We start from the raw sequence: 20,447 nt of genomic DNA on the forward strand, positions 1-20,447 counted from the left end.
ACACTGGCGGACTGTTTTGTGAGTCCCCATGCTATGAGACCACAGCGTGATGTAGGTCGGAACCAACAAACAAAGGCACAGACATCTGTGTTGCAGTGTTGTTGGGAAGAGATTAGAAAGTGGAGTTGGCTGATCAGAGCAAAGGAAAACAGGCAGACCGACCTATCTGTAAGGTTTAGCACTGCATAGTCAGTGCTTCATGCAAGACTAATTAATTACAGTGGCAGCAAAGTATGCTTGGATCGGGTTTGCAAGTACTGGCACAGCAGTCTGTGAGTCAGAGTGCTGTGATCTCAGCAGAGGCAGAGCTGCCGCTGATTGGTGTAAAACTGTACAGCAAAGCACAGACTGCTGGCCATTGCTGAACACATCAATAGTGTGCAGTATAGTGCAGCGCAGCAAAGCAAGTAAAACACCACAAAGTATAGTATAGCAAAGCACAGCACAATCCAGCAAGCCTCAGAACTGTGCAGTAAACATAAGACTGGTATAAAAAGCACAGTGCACAAAGTTACCGCACAATACAGTACAGAAAACTATAGCAGTGCAATACAGTGCAACATAGCACACAAAAGCATAAATCCGGACATCCGATTCAATACGGGAAACCTCATGGCACTCGATTAGAGCAGTGAACATCAAAGCAGGATATAACGTAACATAACAATACAAAGATACATTAAAGTACAACACTGTACACAGTGCAATGCGATGCAAAACCACAGCGCTTAATAGAGCACAGCACTGTGCAGCACTGCGCACAACATGCGTTCACAGGACAGCACAGAACACAGCAGAACGGCGTAAAAAAAAAGCACAACAGAGCACAGGACATGCGCAGACACACTCATGCAGCTCAACCCCTGCAGGCCATACCGCAGAACAACTAACACTCGACCCCATACTAGACAGCTAGGTACCAGGTGGTCTTCTACAGCACTCGCACTACACAAAATCTAGACTCCCTTCCCTAAAGAACTAACCCCGAAGGGCTGCACTACAGGACAGCTATATCCAAACGCCCCACTCTACAGTACAACTTGACAGGAGCCTCCGGACTACAGCACAACTACCAACTGTGTACCTGCAGTGGAAACAAACTCATTATCCTTGCACCTCTGTTAGTCACCGGGCCCTGGTACTACAGCATAGGTAGACCCTACTCTACCGCACAATGAACCCACTGCACTATAGTGCAAATGGAGCCAGGGTTCCCACACTAAACAATGCGTAACCAGCCGCACTGGGAACCGAAAATAGTGGTTGAGCGGTCTGTGAGTCAGAGTGCTGTGATCTCAATCGTGGCAGAGCAGCGTTGTCTGGTGTTCTGCAATGTGCCTTGCTGGGAGGGTGTGGTGTATTACAGATCAGAACGAAAGAGCAATGGCAGTGCTACCCTGTTTGCACGTGCCTGCCTGGGAGAGTCAAGAGGTACTACCGTTCAGGAATGACATTCTGTAGGTCCCTGTGGGGGGAACAATATGGGTCAGGCCAGAGTATTTGCGGAGCTGGTTACGAGTTTCAGTGCTAGCCTGGAGCTCCTTCATACCCACAGCAAAGGCCATATCCTCGCCCTCCTCAGTGCTATACTATACTAGATGGCATCCAGGCAGTGGACTGAGTGCTCGTCATCCTGGACTGTTATTGAACCCTTCTGTCACCCTTTGCTACCAAGGCACAAATCAACAGAGTATGTGAGAGACTGCGGCTAGACAGCACGAGCAGTTCTAGCCCCTCCGCTGTCATCCAACCTCCTCCTGGGACCTATGACTCTCATTTTGGTTTCCAGTCCGGCCTCACGCACATGTAAAACAATATGTAAATAAGACACTGGAATCACTGACTTACATCTATCAATCTCAACGATGATCAGGATTCTTTTGGTGACGAAAGAAATAAAATCAATGAATCCAACCGAGCATGAGCCACGAGCAGTAGTAGGAGGTGTGTCGTGTGTGTGGCGTGGTCTGCTGCGACGAGGTCACGGTCGTCATCATGAACGAAATGGCCAATCACTGTCTGCATGGCTTCACATAAGCCACTGTGATTGGTCATATGTTTTCACCAAGTGCCGCCCACGCGCGACACCCAATGCCTATTATGCCTCAGACTGCGAGGTGAACGTGTGCCTCTCAGCCAATCCAGACGCTGCTCCAGCAGCGCCAGGATTGGCTTGAGCAGGCATACTCCCCCGCACATTAGGAGACCGGGGGCTGCGGCATAAAGCAACCCTCGCTCTCCTAATGTGCAGGCTAGTGCGCATGTTCGGGCTGGTTGTAAAAATGACCAGCCCAAAACCGAACATGCGCACTATTGCTGCTGCGCTTAGTGCGCTAGACCGTCACGTCACCACCCTTGCTTATTGTCGTCACTGACTCACTGTCAGTCAAACCCTGAGTGCTGCCGCAGTCCCACCCCCTTCAGCTTCCTGATTGCCTCGGGCGTGGCCCGGTGACCGGCCGGCCAGGAATTCAATTAACGTGAGTTATTGTAACTTAGAAGTGGAACGACGTTGTAAACGATGTTGGGGCCATGTGGCATTAGTGGAGCAATGCCCCAGTACCCCAATGGACGCACCACCACTGGGTGGTGGTGGTGGTATTGGTGGTGGTGGTATTGGTAATGTTATTGGTGGCATTGGTCACACCCCTCCCTACCATTAATGACCCTATTCAACCCCCCTGGTCAAAACACAAACATAATCTCAATGATAAGGACCTCTCCCCTATCAATACACGCTCTGCTCTTCTATACCAAGGACTGGAATCGCATCCTCCCTCTCTCAATGCAGGAAGCTGCAATACCTCTCTCACACAGATCTTCTCTCGTATGGAACAGAAACTAGACTCCCTGGCGAATGACATAACACACCTAAGACTTGACATCGCAAGACAGGCTAAGCTTTCAAGCTTTCTCTCACCCGAGAGTGAATGTTTACCTTCACACTCAGGCTCTTCTTCCACAGCCTCTAATCACATCCCCTGGCCCAACACTCCCCAATGTTGTCTATCCCACAGACCCCATTGTGCCCTCCGCACCCTGTCTGATCTAGAAGCCGCTACTCTCAGCGAATCCTACCTTACTAGGTCCCAAACTAGGTTTCCTATACCCCCTCCTCTATCCCAGTTATTGTGAGCTCAAATAGAATCCCGATAACTTTAACCGAGCACAGAACGCCAACTCAATTGACCACCATCCAAACACTACCTTACTCTAAAGAAAAGCCAAACTCTCTCTCTTGCATGCTTCTAAAGTGTAGGTCAGCTGCCAAACACTCTACAGATATAGCGGATTCGATTCTTAGGGAAGAAATAGATATAATTTCCCTCATGTAGTCAAGGCTAAATGAACATGCCTCCCTATACTTGACCTGCTAAGCCCTCCTGGGTACACCATCATTAGACAACACAGACCTAAAAGATCTGGTGGAGGTCTAGCCATAATTCACAAATTAGGAGTACAACTCATCACTTTAAGTAAGACAGATTACTTGTCCTTCGAATACCTTGGCGCTAAACTTATAAGCAAAGACTCCCATCTTATCAAATTCCACACCATCTACCACCCTTCGGATGATCGAGCCCTCTTCACAGAAGAGCTATCTGACCTAATTACTATGTTCTCCTTAACTGACATGAAAGATATGTTCCTGGGTGATTTCAACATTCATTGGAACAATCCAGATGACACCTTAGTCTGACTACTGACGAACCTTCTTGAAATTCACGATCTAAACCAACTCTGCAATAAACCAACACACACCAAAGGCACCACTCTAGATGCGATTATCACTAATATTGACCTGATCTCCATCAGCTCTATCTCTCCTATTGACTGGTCTGAACACCATCTAATCCTTTTCAATATCAATACCCCAGTCATACCCCTACTTGATGTCTTTAAGAAACCGAAACTGCTATCCAGAAATATAAAAAAATCCCCTATTCTTGAACTTGAATCTAAGATTCGTGAACAACTACAACGTCCCCCCCTCGAGTACACTGCTGAAGAACTCACTAGACACTACAACACAGCGATCTTGGATGTTCTCGATCAACTGGCCCCGCCTAAACTAAAACAACTGAGATCTATAAAATCCAAATCGTGGTTTAATGCTGATTTAAACTGCGAAAGAAGACTGTGTTGCAGGGATTCTGCTTATACACAGAACTATGCTTAGAACCCCAGGACCTCAGTGAATTGTGGTGTACCAGAAACTCACCTCAGAACCCAGAACCCAGTATCCGGCTAGCATAAGTGTCCCATTCGTTATCCAAGATTTAGCTCAGAGATCCCAATGAATAGACAACCCAGAACAAGCGACTCAGGGTACTCTCAGGAATGGTGGGAATCGGAAATACCTGTTCGTATATTATTCTCACATCAGTCCACAACAATAATCAACAGAGACACATTTGTAAATAAAAGGGGTTTATTTTTATAGACCACGTGTCCTAAGATGCAGTACTTTGGCTAATACAAGCAGACAAATGATTAATATCAAAACCAGCAACATAGTTACAATACCATAGAATATAAAAGGGGTGATCATATTATAATGACAGTGGATACTACCACCTTCCCTTGACTAAGAAGCTAATATTATTATTATGCTAATAGAAGGTCTCTTAGGCTTGAATAGGGGACCCCATACCTCAAAGATCAGCTTAGTGAAATCACATCACAGGAGCATCAGGAGACTTCTCGCAGGAAGGCTCGTCTTCGGTCTGAATAATAAACATGATGTCTGTGATATTAAAAGCACCAACTTTCAGGTATGTGCAGCTGCGCGTGTGTTATGGCTAAATAGTGGGTCGATCAACCTAGAGTGAAAAACATGCATTGTGTAATATTCCAGACTGTTTGTCACACCATGTACAGACCAAGGTCGCTGCGCAGAGCTTGGGATGGTAACAACAGATTGCTCTCGTGTGAGGCAAGTCTCGAGTCAGCAGTTTATTTAAGAAATAACATGTAAACGCAGTGTCGTGTGCAAAAGCAGAAAGATGGCATTCTAACATCTAACGTGGTTATGCTAACTTAACAATGTATGTGCGTATTCAGGAAGAACTCACTACACGCCCCCTTGATCGAAGCACTATTGAATAGGCAAGAAAAGAGAGAACGCAGAGTTCAGTTTCGTCAGAGCAGAACAAGGCGTAACCAATGCAGAGTTTCAGAATGCGCCAAAGTCCGAAACTACAAAAAATATAAACCAGGGTTTTTTTTGAAAGAAAAAAATAAGGAAGTGAAAAAAAAAAAAAAAAAAAAACTCAAAACGACCATCGGGAAAAAAAAGAGAAAGAAAAGAAGAAATGTTGCGCTAGAGTGCTGTCCAGTAGCACAGGCGCAAAGGACAACTGTCCAGTTAATCCATGAATGTATAGGCAGCATATGTGGCCACTGCTTCCAACAAAAAATCGTTTGCAGGTCCACTGAAAGTCTCAGCCATCCAATCCATCAACGAAAAGGAACATACGTGTTCTTCAACCATCGGAGCCTCTAGCACGATCAGAGGGCACCCGGAATGTTCCTCCAAATAGCTCACAGCCAAGAAGTTGTAGGCAGCTGTTGAGATGTCCCAATTACCCAGGATACCATGCGCCGCACCACAGGCCATAATCCGGACACCAGAACAGGCCAACTCGTGAGACACTAAGGGCCTCATCAGTCGATCGAAATCCGGCACCGGAGACACCAGGTTGGTCAAGCACAAATCCAAAGGCCATTCAAAGGGACAATCCAGGCAGTGAAATACAGGCTGCACGCAGGTGAAGTAGGAATACCTGAAGGATAATCCATATGCCAGGCTTAAGGTCGCCAACGGCAGAGTTCCATAAAAGTCAAGCATCCTATCACGAAGAAGATGCAGGCGGGACAGGCGCTCGTGTGGCACAGATGGAGCATCCATTCCGTAGTATGAAAAGTAAAAGCAGCACACCTGCCACCAGCGCCAGAAGCAGCGGAACACCTCCAAAGATGCTTGAGAAAAGTGAATGAAAAAATGCCGGAATCACACCAAAAATAGTTTTGAAAGAGGTCACGAGACCCGAGCCCACAAGTTTAAAAAAATGAGCCAGGCCGGTCGTGGACGAGGCATTAAAAATAGTTTGGATCAAAGTGCCGAAATGTAGGGGGAGGTCAGTATTCAGAAGCGCCTGTACCTCAGTGCGCGTATTAGCAACGTGAAGGACAAATGTTTCACGAGAGGAAGTCAATGGCACCTCTTTTTGGGACAATAAAGCTCTTATTCTGCTCAACTTGTTGAACTCCGCTTTCAAGGTTGGAATCGAAGGCCAGATTGAAACATCCAGCTGCCCATGCGGGGGTGGAAAGAGAACATTATTGCAGCAGACAACTTTCTGCGAGACAGTTACTATGTACGGGATTCCCACTAACATCCCGCAGCAAGCTTCATTATTCAAAATTAAATAACTACCATTTGCAAGCAACGTGAAAGAAGGCGTAATCACAGGCACTGGGATACCTCGTAGGACGCAGGCTAAGTTCGGGGCTTGTACATTGCATGCGCCGTGTAATTGAATGTGCCTACATACCAAGGAATGGTCTGGTGTCGTGGTACATTCCTCGCCTTTCAAATAAACCTCAGTTCCGTCCCTAGTACATCTATACGTAAAGGGGAGGGACCAAACCTCATGTATGAAAGCGGTGCCCAGCGGTTCATATCTACCCAAAGCATAATGTTTCATACAAGAAGTGAACTTAAAAAGCGCGAAAGGGAGAGTTATCAATCCGTGGACTAACCACGTAGCTGAATTGATCTCCGCTACAGAAAAAGGCAATTGTTCTAATTTTTCAATATGTAACAATGAATATGTAGCATCCTTCATGGACATAAATCGCTGCTTGTCAGTAAGGTTAAAGGGAAGAAATAACGATGTAGTGTTAAGATAGTCCCAAGGGACTCTCCCCGCCTTTAACGTCTGCAATGTCCATGCAAACTGCATAACAGAACGCAACTGGTTTTGACCATGATATAACACAGACATATCATCATGCACAATATCAACCACAGAAGAAACAATATTATCTAATGTATAAATCCTAGAAGAGAGAGTGCTAATGCTATTATCGATAACAGCTAAAACCTTCTCCATGTTTGCTTGGTCAATAGCTCTCAACCTGGAAGCTGCCTCAATCTGCGACAACTTCCAGACTTCGTTGTAAATAGCATACGCCCACCTTTTTGTTCTGCTACCCACAGGACCCTTAACAAAATCATTCAAATCTATTTTGTCATGTAATTGTGATAAATGAACTTTGACAGACGCCAAGGTGGAATGTCGCAGCCAAGATTGGCATAACTTGCCCACAGAGTATGTAGTTACAGTATGAGACGACTCAAACCGAGGATCTACGCGTTCCTGAGTATACCCCGGTTTCAGTCCCAAAAAGCGACGTTGACAGGCGTCTGAACTGCTTTGCCAAACTAACCAACCCTCACTATGAAATTTCGAAATGTTGAAAGATGTATTTGAAACTAAGGATTGCAAAGCAGTAAGGGATAGATCTGTGTGGTTATCCCAATTGGGATAAGCGCCCAAATCCGGCACAGAAGGTGTCTTTAATTGTTTAGAAGTAGCCAATCCAAAACAGGTGGTTTGGAAGATGGATGAATTTAAAAATAAAATATGATTTGGTATAAGACAAGCACGATGCAAAGCCTCTGTACCCTGTACCTGCCACGGCTTGGAACCCCAAACCGACTTTAGATCAATAGTAGCCTTCCATACATCATAACCTTTCATTGACAACTCGTCCATAAAGGACTTAGAATAAAGTAGCTTTGTGTGTGTCAGTCTAACCTTTGCGGCAGACTCAGGCAGCACCTTAAAATAAAACGCTGCCGGGTCGGAAACACTGAAATCAGTAAAATAAGAATACTTGTTAACTAGTGTTTGTGAACTTCCGAACTCGGGAGTAGGACAGTGCTCCCATTGGGTAAAATTTACAAAATTTCTAAATGTATTTGCTTTATGCAGGAAATTATTGCCATAATGTTGAAAACAATACTGTTCCGCATAATTAGCCGCATTTTCATATAAATCTTCAGCATCAAAAGCGGCATAATATTTCAAATCAGAAAACAGTCATTCAATGGCGTGTACATCCCAATCATCAGAACGTATGTTCTGCCTAACCACATCACCCATAGAAACTCGAAATACATTAGGTACATTAATGACCTCTGTAGGCCCATGAATTTGGAATTTAACAGCATCCCATGCGATTCCATCCAAGACGGGCCAGGCAGTAATATTCACAGAAGTCTGGTCCCTCTTCATGATGTGGGACGAGGAGTGGGGGGCCAAAGTTCCATTGATAAGTCTAATTGTCGATCTCTCACTCAGATAGTGGCCATCCACAAGACGGAAAAAAACTATTATAAATCCAATTGACATAAACAAAAAAATAGTGAAAAGTATCAACCAGATGTATGTCCAAGGGGCAATCAAAAAATGTCTCTTAAACCAGCTGAAAAAAACAGCAATGTTTGATGGGGGGCTTGAGGGTAATGAGTTAGTGTCAAAGGAGAAACGGGACTGGCCAAGTGCTGTAGATTGTAAAACAGGTGAGGGACCACGTGTAGGATAAGCGTACTCAGTCTCTTCGGGCAAACCACCAGCCGATGGTATTAACAAGGGATCAGTAACAGATTGCATCTCGATGGCAACCTCAGGGAAGGTGTTAGAAGCAAGAGTTAACATTGAATTTCTTTGCATCGTCTGGCATGAAACTGCTGGAGTCACACTAAGAAGTATCGGCCACTCGCTGAAGTTTGACATTGTCAATAGAGATGTACCTGTTTTCTTTGCGACCAGGAAGTGGAGGTAAAATGACTGTTCTTGTACCCTGCACTCCAAGCACTGGAACTGGTGCACGATAAGAGGGGCCGAACTCCTTCTTGTTCTCCACCTTCTCACGGACCAGATCACCAACTCGGGGTAGCCAGCCGACTACCGGAATCTGAACTTCAGCTTCAGATGTGGAGGGCAAATGTTCCTTCGAAAGAGTGTCTCTGGCTTCTTGTAGAGTCTGTAAAACAGCACAGTGATCATCTACGTCAAAGGGTGCGGTCGACGCCGCCATGTCTAGACCATCAAGGTCTGGGACAAACATTCTGATTCCGAAGAGCATCATGTACGGGGTCCGCCCACCCAGAGACCTTCTAGGGAGATTATTAAGTGCACGTTGGACGTTATACAAATGGGCTAGCCAGTTCCGGCCTGTGCCTAAAACACGTGCTGTCAATGATTGCTTTAAGTCACGGTTCATTCGCTCCACCACACTATTACCCTCAGGTCGGTAGGGGGACGAAAATTTGACTAGGACCCCCAAATTTCTCATAGCCTCCTTGTAAGCCTTAGAGGCGAACGCAGGGCCCTGATCAGAATGGAAGGTACCACACGCAAAAGTTCCCACAAAGACACGCAAATCCCTGATGACAGTCCGCGAGTCAGCATTCCTTTGTGGCCATACCCATAGAAAACGTGTGCACGAATCCACTGCAACCAAGATGTACTTGTACGCAGTATCAGAGGAAAAAGGACCGCAGTGATCTAAATAAACACAACCAAATGGCTTATTAGAGATGTACAGCTGTGTCTGTGGTGGCCGCGCAACAGTAGAATGTTTAATCTGTTGGCAAATGTCACAATCAAGAACATAAGCACGCGCTTGTTTATATAAACCAAACCACCAGTAACGTTGTTGTAGCAGAGATATTGTAGCTGACACACCGGCGTGGGCAGACGCCAACCCCTCATGTGCAGCCAAGATCAGTGCTGGCCTGCAGTCCGCGTTGGGAATAATTCTGTCACCAACGTCGTTAATCCTCACTAATGGGACATTATCAGGACTTAAATGGTAAATGTAACGAGAAGGAAAACCCTTCGGGTAATCGCCTCCCTTTTCTGTAGCAGCAATAGCTGCCAAGATGTCATCATCAATCTTACTTTTTGATCTGGTAACTGCTGCCACTAAGTATGTAGCCACTGCTGTTTTTGCTGCCTCGTCAGCCAAGCTGTTGCCGACAGCATGGACACCAAGTCGCTGGTGACCAAGAGTGTGAATAACATTCACGAGAGGGAGACGGTCTTTAAAGTCTGCCACTCGAACCCAAAGCGTTTTATGCTTAATTGTGCCACCTTTTGTGTCTCGATAGTCATTCTGAGACCAGAAGTGTAAATTGTCATTGTAGGACTGGACACAGTAGAAGGAATCACTCACTATAAGAGTAGTGACCCGGGGATCAGCAAACTCCAGTGCAAGCACCAGAGCCCGAAGCTCCGCCAATTGCGCGGTACAATCACCCAATGACTGCGTATGCACTGCATCAGATTGGAATTCACCATTTACGAATGTACCTACGACAATTGCGCAAGCCGCTGAATAAGCGTGCTTCGATCCAATCGCGGGCTGCGCAGACCCGTCAGTGTATATGACACAATGGTATTCTTCGAGCGGGCGCAAAGACAGAGGTGCCAGATGAACGAATTCATACTGCAAGAACTCTTGAGTCTGTAATGAGGCATCAAAGATGTAAGTGACGTCTGGCGACGTCAGTGTTGTGGCCCATTGTATCCACCGAGGATGCAAAGCTTTAGAATTTGGTACACTTGCCTTTGTCACTGCCTCTAAGGCAGGATAGGGTGTTACAACCAGAATCTGTTTCCCATGCGACAGTGCGCGTTCCTTAAGGATCGCCATCTGTACAGCAGTCAGAACTTTTTCGACCGCAGAAAAACGTAATTCAGCAGAGGTGTACAAGTAGGATTTGTACGCAATGGGGACTGTATCGCCCTCATTAAACGTCAAATACGTGAAACCCACGGCGCCTGGCACTATTCTTATCACCAGGTTAGTGCGGTTATCACGTGTCAACAAATATTGTGAAGCAAGAAGATCAGTCTGTAAAGACTGTAAAATTTTAGAATGTTCCAGCTGCCAGCTAGACTTCGAAAATGTGGGTTGTACCAAGGCGTAAAGCGGCTTGATACGCTGGGCATAATCAGGAATGTACGTACGGCCGAAATTCAGAAAGCCCAGCAGAGATTGTAATTTCTTTAGCGTCGTTGGCGCACTCAAGCATGCGCACTTTTCCAGAAAGTGGGGAGCTAACCCCTTTCCTTCATTATTGAGCTCGTAGCCCAAAAACAACACTGTATATTCCGCGATGTGTGACTTCGCAAAATTGAATTTGTAGCCATAGTCAGCAAAACTCACTACAATATTGACGACTCGAGACAGATGCGGCAACAGCTCATCATCCGTGAGGTAGATATCGTCAACATAGGAGTATGCTTCGGGGTCTATTCTTTCTAAGAGAGAAACCACGCGAGCGGAAAAGACGCCAGGGCTATTTTTGTAGCCCATGGCTAATCTCGTAAACTGTTTTTGTTTTCCGCCCGAAGTAAACGCTGTCCACTGGCTACTCAGTGTGGACAGGTTATGGCTAAAGAAGCCATTGGAAATGTCAAGTGTCGTTTTAAACCTCTTACGCACGAGACTGTCGACTAAAGCCGAGCTATGTGTATTTTGTACCGCGCAGGTCCGGCAATGGGAGTTTAGGTGCCGGTAATCCAAAACTAAACGGTACGAGCCGTCAGGCTTCGTTACAGTGAATAAAGGGTTATTCATAGGGGACACACAAGTTTCAATAACACCCTGATATTCCAATTGTTCAAGGATCGCCGCGACGTGGGGTCTAGCTTCACGACGCATGGGATATTGGGGCTGAGGCTGGGGCATAGACCGTAATGGAATCTCATGGCAGGGGGACAACCGGTCCCAACCCACTTGAGTACGATATACCGCTGGCGCAAGCGCCAGCGCCCACTCACCAGCGTACATTTCAGCTTGTTCCTTAGGCACCGTGTGCGCAAAGGACGGGAGGATTTTCTCCTCCCCTCTAGGAGCTTCCAAAATGAAGGCTGGGGGCCAATCTGCCTCCGCTAGGAGGATATCATAGGTGGTGGTCAGATTATCCCAAAAAATCCCTTTTATGGTACGTTGTATGTCACCCTCAATTAATAAGACTATTTCATAAAGTCTATCAGGGGGAGCCACTCTGGTGTCAGCTGTTTCAACAGTAACCAAAACATCAGTTGCTGTCGCCGCCAGAAATGGACGCAGAGCTTGACGGACTATGGTAATTTCCGCCGCGCTGTCTAGTAGCGTCAGCGCCCATGTCCGGTTCTGAAGCTGTGTCCGCACTATCTGAGGCATATTTTGCCGTCAGAGCCGCCACTTTCTTCTTCTGAAACGGGGGTCTTTGTCGAGCAAACTCGTCCTGCTTGCCTTTACCCTCAGTCTGTCGGGGTTGGTCACGCTGTTGTGGAGCACCCCGACCTTTGCCACCGCCTCCGCCACCAGACTGTGTAGCCGATGTTTCCTGTGAAGAACGAGGAGAACGCGGTTCAGAAACCTGAAATCTATCAGGAGACTTAATAGTAGCACGATCTCGCAGATCATAAGTGCGTTCACTACTTGACTGTACGGGAGAGGCAGGCCGAGAGCCCTGTTTCTGCTGCTGCTTGCCCTGTTGTTTAAACTGCCACTTTTGTTTTGGAAAAATGGGTCGTTCATCCTTACCAGAAGTTCCTGCCTTACCCTGCTGCTTAGAATCGGTATTTTTGATTACAGGCTTAACTCCTAAAGAGCTACGACCCAAATCACGATATGCTTCTGAAATTATTTTTGCAAATTCCTGCGGTTTGTCCTCTTCAGCAACTTTCTTTAGTTCATTACGAACCTGAAAGTGCAACGCATCACCCTTAAGGTTTCCCATTATCATGGTAGCCACCAGGCCAAAATCTCCGAGGAGCCGCATCCCTAATTCTATCGCAGACTCCGCTCCATGGTCCTCTTGAACACGTTTGATAACGGAGGGCAGCTGCAACATAGACGGAGTGCCAAAGCACTGCGCGTACGTTGCAGCAAAAACCTTACCCCAAGAAACACAATCATCCATGTGGGGAACTAAGTCTTTAGGCAAACTAATGGTGAGGATCCTGTGTTTCTCCACAGGAGTTGTATGCGGATAAACCGCTTCTATTTGGTCAAATTTTTCAGCAAGCCAAAAGGGATAATCATCCCTCGTGAGGGGGCGCTTGCCTACAACAGAATTAACCATAACAGGACTAATGACCACCGCGTGACGATCACCAGGTTGTCCCGCACCAACAGGCGCCCCCGCCTGTACAGTGCGCGACACATACTGCACTAACGCCCTATATACTGTTATAAGGGCAGTGTGTAGTACACGCAATTCATCCACCGTCACCGTGAGGTAACGGGGATGAGGCGTAAATCCGGCTAGTACCGGCCAAGTGGCCCCCGCAATTTATAAAGGGCCCATTCTCGGCGGTATAACCACATGGGGGAGGGCGCCATTAAACCAAATCTGATGTTGCCAAGCAGATATTGGTATCTCCTGTGTCCTATACGGTGCATAGGCAGCAGGCACTGCAGAGGCAGTGTATGAATGAAATGTATTATCATTTCCACTGACTGCCGGAATCGTCACCCAAGAGTAGAATAACTCAAAGGGATGAGCCGCATCGGCTCCCACCACAAAGATGACGTCCATGCCCGCGTCCGGCACTCCATACTGCGTCAAATGACGTTTCAGTGCCGCACGACTATGCGCCGCAATATTTATCGCCATTAGGACAAGCTACACTTCAAATATTCAGTAGCACAAGGGTTCAATAACCTTTTTAATAATCAAGCTTGAAGGAACCTATATCAATAGAACTAGGTAGGTTTAAAATCCGTCAGACTTGTTATCCGGAAACAAGAATGAGGGTGCTGTGGACTAAATGTAAGCACTACTAAGGCTTTTCAACTCATAGACCAAACGTTAGGTGCGCCATGTTGCAGGGATTCTGCTTATACACAGAACTATGCTTAGAACCCCAGGACCTCAGTGAATTGTGGTGTACCAGAAACTCACCTCAGAACCCAGAACCCAGTATCCGGCTAGCATAAGTGTCCCATTCGTTATCCAAGATTTAGCTCAGAGATCCCAATGAATAGACAACCCAGAACAAGCGACTCAGGGTACTCTCAGGAATGGTGGGAATCGGAAATACCTGTTCGTATATTATTCTCACATCAGTCCACAACAATAATCAACAGAGACACGTTTGTAAATAAAAGGGGTTTATTTTTATAGACCACGTGTCCTAAGATGCAGTACTTTGGCTAATACAAGCAGACAAATGATTAATATCAAAACCAGCAACATAGTTACAATACCATAGAATATAAAAGGGGTGATCATATTATAATGACAGTGGATACTACCACCTTCCCTTGACTAAGAAGCTAATATTATTATTATGCTAATAGAAGGTCTCTTAGGCTTGAATAGGGGACCCCATACCTCAAAGATCAGCTTAGTGAAATCACATCACAGGAGCATCAGGAGACTTCTCGCAGGAAGGCTCGTCTTCGGTCTGAATAATAAACATGATGTCTGTGATATTAAAAGCACCAACTTTCAGGTATGTGCAGCTGCGCGTGTGTTATGGCTAAATAGTGGGTCGATCAACCTAGAGTGAAAAACATGCATTGTGTAATATTCCAGACTGTTTGTCACACCATGTACAGACCAAGGTCGCTGCGCAGAGCTTGGGATGGTAACAACAGATTGCTCTCGTGTGAGGCAAGTCTCGAGTCAGCAGTTTATTTAAGAAATAACATGTAAACGCAGTGTCGTGTGCAAAAGCAGAAAGATGGCATTCTAACATCTAACGTGGTTATGCTAACTTAACAATGTATGTGCGTATTCAGGAAGAACTCACTACAACTGCTCAGACAAGCTGAAAGGACATGGAGACAAAACCCCTCGACAAAACATCTAGCATTACTAAGAAAGACCAGGCTCTCATACAAGAAACACATCTTTAGAGAAAAAGCCTCCTTCCGCAACCAATTGGACCTTGCTAAGAATCGACCCAGGGAGCTCTTTACCATCGTCAAACGCCAAACCACGCCTTGACCCCTCAAATTATAATCGCCACAAATGAACGCTGCAAAGAAATTGCTAGCTTTTTCTCACACATAGTTGCCAAAATTGAGCAATCTTTTTGCAAGTCTCTACTCTCTCCTACGTCCTCACCACCTGCAGCAACCCACCTACCTTCACGGCAGCTCCACCGCCATATCCCACTTGTGACCAAACAACACCCAATGATACTAAAGGCTACCTTAGTCACTTCAAACTGTAAAATAAAGCCAAATGGGCTGACTTCAAACCCTTGACTGAATCAGAAGTCTTCAATATAATCAAAACGTTGAAGCCTTCAGCTCACACCCTGGGCCCCCTCCCATCCACGATGGTAAAAAATCTCAAACACATCATTGCCCCGTTCTGGACTCTAATCATCAGCTCGGAGCACATGTGAGGCCTCAGCCGATTGACAAAACGACTGAAGGGTCAATCATAAAGGAGGACTCACATGAGGAGTTCGCTACACTACAAGTTTACCTTGCAAGCTGGTATGAGAGACATAAGCTGTTTGAGGTCTACAAGAATGGTGTGTTCAACACTGGTGCTGTGACGAAGTGTCTGGCCCTGAAGAATTTGCCAAAATTTTGTGGCAAAGAAACATGTTGGCATTTGGTTTTGGTCTGCAAGGTTAGCAACCAGCCTATTTTTTTATTTGACAGATCACACTCTGTGAATAATAAAGTAATTGTGAAAAAGGTGTGTCTGTCAATTTTAATCACTTTTTGTCACAACGTGGAGTGCGACTATTTATCACTCTACTGCACTAACACGGTTTATTCTTTTGTTTGGACACTTTTTCTTTGGGACAAAAATGACCGCCTATGATGAGAATAGGGGGCCTATCTGGTGAGTACCTACCAGTTACCCTGTTGGTGTTGCGCCAGTGAGGGGTCATTTTGTCCCTCTCACTTTTTTTTACATTATTTCTGGTGTATTGAATGGATTGAGAATTTTGTAAACTAGTTTTCAGTCACCATTCACTTTCTTGGGGACTGTGGGCCTGATTCACAGAACTAACTTAAGACAAAATCCTAAACTTACGACTTTTGGTATTCACAGAAGTTAGGATTTTGTCTTAAGTTTGTCTTAAGACAAACTTAAGACAGACTTAAGACAGACTTAAGACAAACTTAAAGACTTAAGACAGACTTAAGACAGACTTAAGACAAACTTAAGACAGACTTAAGACAGACTTAAGACAGACTTAAGTTAGGATTTAGTCTTAAGTCTGTCTTAAGTCTGTCTTAAGTCTGTCTTAAGTCTGTCTTAAGTCTGTCTTAAGTCTGTCTTAAGTTTGTCTTAAGTCTTTAAGTTTGTCTTAAGACAAACTTAAGACAGACTTAAGACAAACTTAAAGACTTAAGACAGACTTAAGACAGACTTAAGACAAACTTAAAGACTTAAGACAGACTTAAGACAGACTTAAGACAAACTTAAGACAGACTTAAGACAGACTTAAGACAGACTTAAGTTAGGATTTAGTCTTAAGTCTGTCATAAGTCTGTCTTAAGTCTGTCTTAAGTTTGTCTTAAGACAAACTTAAGACAAAATCCTAACTTCTGTGAATACCAAAGTAGTAAGTTTAGGATTTTGTCTTAAGTTAGTTCTGTGAATCGGCCCCTGTCTGTTGGGAAAAGTATTTTTTTTAAATAAGGCAATAAGTGTTGCACACTACCATATATGAGGAGTTTTTCGCAGAATACAAATAGAAGCGACATATACACTTCATTTATAAATAATTAGCCTTAGAGACCGGGTTTAGTGTGTTTATGATTTTTGAGTGGAGGGCGACCCGTAGTCTCTGTTTCCCTCTGTGCTCCTATTGGAATAGATGATTCTCATTGTTGCCAATATCTTTGTGGCAGGGTTTTTAAAAAAATGTATTAGTTGAGGCTCAGATTTTGCATCAGGATTGCCCCACTTTTTTAGCACAACCCTCAACGCAAAATCTCATTTGTTAAATCTCATAATGTGCTTAAATATACTCATGATCTACCTGATAAACATATGTGTGAGGTCTTAATATCTGGTGTCACTTCTTATGTCACTTCCTATGATATCACGTGCAATGTTGCGCGTCGTGACATCATGCGCTGTGATGGTACGCTTCATGCTTTCACTTGCATACTACCTAACTTTTTTAGTGCCCCCACTTCTTTTTTTAGGACTTGTGCCCTGATCCAGAAATATATAATATAATATAAGTAACATTACACCTACAACAAGCCAGGACTATTGGCTTTGCTTTCAACAGTGCGAAAATAAAGTAAATAGTTAAGTAAAACTATTGCAAAGAATATGACGTGTAAATACGGTTATTTACAAAGAAGTGGGTAACATAATCATTTGTTAATCAAGTGGAACATACTGATTTTACACTACTTCTGTTGCTTCTGTAACAAAAAATGCAACTAATGTATTTTACCTCAAACTTAGTCCCATCTTTCATATTTGAAAAGCAGGAAACAATGCAGTTTGTTAAATGTTAACACATCAAAAATAATGTAAACTCATTTTGGTCTGTTTTGTTCCCAGTGCAAAGCGTTACGTTCTATGGACCTAGATATATGAGGACCTGGGTTTGTAACTGGCAGGGGCTTCTCTGTCACAAGACTGCCCACACGGGAAACTCACAATACCATTTTGGGAGGGAGGGGTGGGGGGGAAGCAGGCCGCAGACCAAGAATTGTGTGTAAAAGGCCGCTTTATTGGAAACAGGTGCACATTACAATTTTATAAAACCTTGGCCGAAACGCCTTCCAAAACTAAACCTCACTAAATATAACAAACCTAACCCCGCCCCCGCCCCCTCCCCTAAATTCCTTCGAGCCCGCCCCCGCCCGTACATTACAACATTACAACAATATAAAACATTACATTCCTGTATAACCCCCCCCAACAATTTAAAAATACAAACCATCCGTTAACCAAACTCCCCTGCCTGCCCCTTTACAGCTATCGGCCCCCAAACTGTATAACCGAACTAAAATTACCAACCTAACCTTTCCCTGTCGATAACCCAACTCAATAACATAACTCCACCAACCTCCGGTAAAACTGTCCAAAATTCACCATAACCCCCGCACCGCACCTGCTCCAAGCGACAAAATACAAACGTATCAAACCCCCTGTACACCTGTCCCCAGGAAAAACGGCCCGAAAAACCACAGGAGAAAAGGGAAAGCAAAAACTACAAAAAATTCAAAAAAGAAAAAACGGGCCGAACCAAAAAGTGTTTTTTGTGGGTGGGAAAGGGTGGGAACAAAAAACACGCCACTAGCCTAGCTCCTAGCCACCAGGTCACCAAACCTAAAATGGTGGCCGGGAGCAGGCGCCCAAAGTATTTATAATTGGGCTACATTTGGTAAGAAAAAGGAGCCCAAATTCGAAAATTGGCCGCGCGGAGCCAGCCACGCCCCCCCACACGCCCCCTCCCAAACTGCCCGGGGGTGTGGACTCCCTACGGTCGCCTGCTCCCCCCAAGCCCCCCATAGCTCACGGCGTAGCACGTTCACCTTCTCACATCACAATGTAGTGTTTTAGGCGCAGGTGTTTTATCTCGAAAGAACACATGTTGAACTTTTCTCTGTCTGCTTTTAGATTCAAGTAGCTTCTAGAATAAAAGGCAAAGACCACGAACATCCCAGCAGCCTCCCATTAGCTCCCTCTCCTCTTCATCCTCGTGTTGCTCTTCGTCTTCGTCGGGACTCACAGCCACAGTCTCACCTGAGGTGACGGACTGCAATTGTCTTCTATCCTCCTCGCTGCCTACCGTCTGATTGGGTATAATCTGTCCTCCATAGCAGTAGGGGGCGGGAGCTAGCCCACTGTACGTGACCGGCTCGCGGTCCTGTGCGAAAGCCGCAGAGCGGGCAGTACAGGAACTTCACCACGTGCCCGGGAGACGTGGCCAGCATGTCCAGGATACAGTCACCGCAGACATGGGCGCACTCCATCATCCTTGGCATCGGGTCGCTCCCCTCAAAGTAAACCTCACACAGTGGGCATAATTCCGGCGGAAGGTCGGGCCCACTCTGGCGGTGGCATTCCCTGATAACCCCTCCCGCCTCCTGCAGGAGTTCCAAGATCCGGGTGTTCACTGTCCCGCTGCTTTCTGAAGGGGTCCTGCAGAAAGGGCACACAATCTTGCCCCCTGGTCGGAGGAAGGGATTCCTTGGGCATTCCTCGCAGAAGGTGTGGTGGCAGGGCAAGGCCTTGGGTTGCCTGATCGCCAAGTCGTACTCGCTGTAGCAGACTGGGCAGGAGAGGGCTTCTGCTGCAGCACAGGACATCACAGTAGACAGGCGCGCGTGAACAAGAGTGCACAGCAAATCCAGTGTAAATTGGGACCTACTGTTGTCCTTGAGAGGGAGCCACAAGAATCTTCTAGAGCAAGTGTAAATTAAACCGCGAGAGTTGTCACCCCCTTGTAAAATGGCTGGCAGCAGCCTCCGCCCATGCTCCCACCTCTCTGAACGTGTGCTTTGCCGTCTACAATTGCACCAAGAAAACACAAGACGCGTACTCGACAAACCGTAAAGCTTGTATTTTAGGGCTGCGGAACCGATTGAAATCCATAATCCGTATATTGTATCCGTGTGCATTATCCTTCGTGTGCAAAATATACATACGTTGCTTCGGACACCTGTAAAGTCGGGCCTCAGGCCCGCATCACGACAATGACTGAGACGGACACCAGGATCTGTACTGTGGTAACTGGCCACGAGCACGTGCACTCGGGCCCTTTTATTGGCGGGGCCACGTCACTCGTGACACCCGTGATGGATGGGTGTGGGGTGCAGTGTGTCCAGCCCTCGAGGGAGTGGCTGGGATTACAGCTTCCTGTTGAAACACTAGAACGTGTCTCGCAGGACACTACATTCCTCCCCAACTTTATTGAAGGACAAAACAAAAGAGTCAAGTCCAACCTGCTGGGAAAAACACAGTTGAGGAAATACCACAGGGTCCATCAGCTTCTCGAGTCAGGTGGCAGGACGACATCAGACGTTGGCTGGTGGCCTTGGCTTGCAGCAGAACCTTCTCCGCGGGCACTCGTAGTTTAACCTGAGGGACTCAGGGCACGACCGCTGGCTTGGAGACGTCCGCTGCCTACCGTCCGTTCGCTGACAATGACGGGTCTTGCATGGCTTCCTCTTGGCTGACGTCGGTGATGGTCTGTGGTGAGATCTACTAGTTCTTTTGGTGGGCTGCGTCATGATCATGGACGGGGTCTAATGTGAGAGTTCACGGAGGTGTTGCTGGACCGACTGTCCCTGTGGAACGCTTGGCTGTGATCGGTACCCTGTCGGTGGGGCAATGTCTCTTCTCGCTCTCCCGCCTGGGGAGGCCCGTCGTCGGGGTTGCTGCGGGACTGTAGGAAGGCTGCGCTGGAGCCACTGCTTGTGTG

Source organism: Triturus cristatus, chromosome 4_2 (genome assembly GCF_964204655.1).
Source record: "Triturus cristatus chromosome 4_2, aTriCri1.1, whole genome shotgun sequence".
NCBI lineage: Eukaryota > Metazoa > Chordata > Amphibia > Caudata > Salamandridae > Triturus > Triturus cristatus.